This window comes from Cotesia glomerata, linkage group LG5 (assembly GCF_020080835.1).
Source record: "Cotesia glomerata isolate CgM1 linkage group LG5, MPM_Cglom_v2.3, whole genome shotgun sequence".
Taxonomy (NCBI): domain Eukaryota; kingdom Metazoa; phylum Arthropoda; class Insecta; order Hymenoptera; family Braconidae; genus Cotesia; species Cotesia glomerata.
In genome coordinates, this window is record NC_058162.1 from 27,685,825 (window position 1) to 27,690,504 (window position 4,680).

The 4,680-nt window shown below is 30.8% G+C and overlaps 1 long non-coding RNA gene across 1 annotated transcript; it reads left to right on the forward strand.

The window, feature by feature from the left end:
• The first annotated feature begins 1,403 nt into the window (after window positions 1–1,403).
• Window positions 1,404–3,716, forward strand: LOC123266239. Its single transcript, XR_006509734.1, has 4 exons — window positions 1,404–1,419; window positions 2,223–2,329; window positions 3,498–3,610; window positions 3,680–3,716. It is a non-coding gene; the product is annotated as an uncharacterized LOC123266239 (long non-coding RNA).
• Window positions 3,717–4,680: the final 964 nt, after the last annotated feature.

Genomic DNA, 4,680 nt, shown 5'->3' on the forward strand with positions numbered 1-4,680 from the left:
TCAAAATATTTGAATCGACTTTATTTTTTAAAGAACATTATTTTGAGTATTATTTTGATAGAAATCACTGTATAAACAAAGCTTGCACGATTTCTGATGGTTAAACCACTGTTTTACCATCAGTCGGTAAAACAGATACCTGTTTTACCATCGGTCGGTAAAACAGGAAAATACCGAAAAGCGCGGATTTGGACGAATAAGTGTGGCTACCATTTTGTATTTACAGAATTACACATGACTTTGGGTTTATTGCGGTTGAAACGGAAATAATCGATTTTCCGAGTGAGGGTATTTTTTGAAAGTATTTGAATCGACTTTATTTTTTAAAGAACATTATTTTGAGTATTATTTTCATAGAAATCACTGTATAAACATAGCTTGCACGATTTCTAATGGTTATACCACTGTTTTACCATCAGTCGGTAAACAGATTCCTGTTTTACCATTAGTCGGTAAAACAGGAAAATACCGAAAAGCGCGTATTTGGACGAATAAGTGTGGCTATCATATTGTATTTACAGAATTACACATGACTTTGGGTTTATTGCGGTTGAAACAGAAATAATCGATTTTCCGAGTGAGGGTACTTTTTGAAAGTATTTGAATCGACTTTATTTTTTAAAGAACATTATTTTGAGTATTATTTTGATAGAAATCACTGTATAAACAAAGCTTGCACGATTTCTGATGGTTATACCACTGTTTTACCATCAGTCGGTAAAACAGATTCCTGTTTTACCATCAGTCGGTAAAACAGGAAAATACCGAAAAGCGCTGATTTGGACGAATAAGTATGGCTACCATTTTGTATTTACAGAATTACAGATAACTTAGGGTTCATTGCGGTTAAAACGGAAATAATCGATTTTCCGAGTAAGGGTACTTTTTGAAAGTATTTGAATCGACTTTATTTTTTTAAGAACGTTATTTTAAGTATTATTTTCATAGAAATCACTGTATAAACATGGCTTCCACGAATTCTGATAGTTATATTCGAGAAATTACTGATTATTTTGGATTCATTGAGTTTGGACAAAAAATCGATGATTTTCAAGGTAAGGGTACTATCGTAAAGTATTCAAATCGACTTTATTTTTTATAGAACATTATTTTGAGTAATTTTTTCACAGAAATCACTGAATAAACATGGCTTGCACAAATTCTGATGGTTATATTCGAAGAATTATAGATAACTTTGGATTTATTGCGATCGGACCGAAAATCGACGATATTCCGAGTCAGGGTACTTCCTTAAAGTATTTAGATCGACTTTATTTTTCAGAAAACATTATTTTTAGTAACTTTTTCACAGAAATCACTGTATAAACATGGTTTGCACGAATTCTGATAGTTATATTCGAGAAATTACTGATTATTTTCGATTTATTGAGTTTGGACCGAAAATCGACGATTTTCCGAGTGAGGGTACTTTCTTAAAGTATTCAAATCGACTTTATTTTTCAAAGAACATTATTAAAAGTAATTTTTTCACAGAAATTACTGTATAAACATAGATTGCACGAATTCTGATGGTTTTATCTGAGAAATTACTGATTATTTTGGATTCATTGAGTTTGGACCGAAAATCGACGATTTTCAAGGTAAGGGTACTATCGTAAAGTATTCAAATCGACTTTATTTTTGAAAGAACATCATTTTAAGTAATTTTTTTACAGAAATCACTGTATAAGCATGGCTTGCACAAATTCTAATGGTAATATTCGAGAAATTACTGATTATTTTGGATTCATTGCGTTTTGAGCGAAAATCGACGATTTACCGAGTGAGGGTACTTCCTTAAAGTATTCAAATCAACTTTATTTTTTAAAGAACATTATTTAAAGTTATTCTTCGATAGAAATCACTGTATAAACATGGCATTCACAAATTCTGATGGTATTATTCGAGAAATTACTGATTATTTTAAATTCATTGCGTTCAGACAAAAAATCGATGATTTTCCAGGTAGGGGTACTTCCTTAAAGTATTCAAATCGACTTTATTTTTTATAGAACATCATTTCGAGTAATTTTTTTACAGAAATCACTTTATAAACATGGCTTGCACGAATTCCGATGGTTATATTCGAAGAATTACTGATTATTTTGGATTTATTGTGGATGGACCGAAAATCGACGATGTTCAAGGTAAGAGTACTATCGTAAAGTATTCAAATCGACTTTATTTTTTAAAAAACATTATTTTAAGTTATTTTTTCACAGAAATAACTGTATAAACATGGCATGCACGAATTCTGACGGTTTTATTCGATAAATTACTGATTATTTTAGATTCATTGAGTTTGGACAAAAAATCGACGATTTTCCAGGTAAGGGTACTATCGTAAAGTATTCAAATCGACTTTATTTTTTATAGAACATTATTTTGAGTGATTTTTTCACAGAATTCACTGTATAATTATGGCTTGCACAAATTCTGATGGTTATATTCGAAGAATTATAGATAACTTTGGATTTATTGCGATCGGACCGAGAATCGACAATTTTCCGAGTGAGGGTACTTCCTTAAAGTATTTAAATCGACTTTATTTTTGGAAGAACATTATTTTAAGTCATTTTTTCACAAAAATCACTGTATAAACATGGCTTGCACGAATTCTGATGGTAATATTCAAGAAATTACTGATTATTTCAAATTCATTGCGTTTGGACCAAAAATCGACGATTTTCCAGGTAGGGGTACTTCCTTAAAGTATTCAAATCGACTTTATTTCTTAAATAACATTATTTTAAGTCATTTTTTCACAGAAATCACTGTATAAACATAGCTTGCACACATTCTGATGGTTATATTCAAAGAATTATAGATAACTTTGGATTTATTGCGATCGGACCGAAAATCGACGATTTTCCGAGTGAGGGTGCTATCGTAAAGTATTCAAATCGACTTTATTTTTTGAAGAACATTATTTCAAGTAATGTTTCGACAAAAATCACTGTATAAACATGGCTTGCACCAATTCTGATGGTTATATTCGAGAAATTACAGATTATTTTGGATTCATTGGGTCTGGACCAAAAATCGAAGATTTTCCAGGTAAGGGTACTATCGTAAAGTATTCTAATCGACTTTATTTTTCAAAAAACATTATTCTAAGTAATTTTTTCACAGAAATCACTGTATGAACATGGCTTGCACTAATTCTCATGGTAATATTCGAGAAACTACTGATTATTTTGGATTCATTGGGACTGGACCGAAAATCGACGATTTTTCGAAAGAGGGTACTTCTTTAAAGTATTCAAATCGACCTTTTTTTTTGAAGGAAACATTATTTTAGGTAATTTTTTACAGAAATCACTGTTTGAACATGGCTTTCACAAATTCTGATGGTTATATTCGAGAACCTACTGATAACTTTGGATTTATTGCGATCGGACCGAAAATCGACGATTTTCCGAGTGAGGGTACTTCCTTAAAGTATTCAAATCGACTTTATTTTTCAAGGAACATTATTTGAAGTAATTTTTTCACAGAAATCACTGTATAAACATGGCTTGCACCGATTCTGATGGTTATATTTGAGAACCTACTGATTATTTTGGATTCATTGCGTTTTGACCGAAAATCGACTATTTTCCAATTGAGGGTACTTCCTTAAAGTATTCAAATCGACTTTATTTCTTAAATAACATTATTTTAAGTCATTTTTTCACAGAAATCACTGTATAAACATGGCTTGCACGAATTCTGATGGTAATATTCACGAAATTACTGATTATTTCAAATTCATTGCGTTTGGACCAAAAATCGACGATTTTCCAGGTAGGGGTACTTCCTTAAAGTATTCAAATCGACTTTATTTCTTAAATAACATTATTTTAAGTCATTTTTTCACAGAAATCACTGTATAAATATGGCTTGCACAAATTATGATGGTAATATTTGAGAAATTTCTGATTATTTTCGATTCATTGCGTTTGGACCAAAAATCGACGATTTTCCAGGTAAGGGTACTACGATAAAGTATTCAAATCGACTTAATTTCTTAAAGAACATTGTTTTATGTAATTTTTTCACAGAAATCACTGTATAAACATGGCTTGCACAAATTCTGATGGTTATATTCAAAGAATTACTGATTATTTTGGATTCGTTGCTTTTGGAGCAAAAATCGACGATTTAGCGAGTGAGGGTGCTATCGTAAAGTATTCAAATCGACTTTATTTTTTGAAGAACATTATTTTAAGTAATTTTTTTATAAAATCACTGTAGAAAACATGGCTTGCACGAATTCTGATGGTAATATTCGAGAAATTACTGATAATTTCTGATTTATTGCGTTTGGACCGAAAATCGACGATTTTCCGAGTGAGGGTGCTATCGTAAATTATTCAAATAAACTTTATTATTTAAAAAACATTATTTTAAATGATTTCTTCTTAGAAATCATGATATAAACATGGCTTGCACAAATTCTGATGGTTATAGTCAAAGAATTACAGATGACTTTGGATTTGTTGCGTTTGGACCGAAAATCGACGAATTTCCGAGTGAGAGTACTTCCTTAAACTATTCAAATCGACTTTATTTTTTGAAGAACATTATTTCAAGTAATGTTTCGACAAAAATCACTGTATAAACATGGCTTGCACCAATTCTGATGGTTATATTCGAGAAATTACAGATTATTTTGGATTCATTGGGTCTGGACCAAAA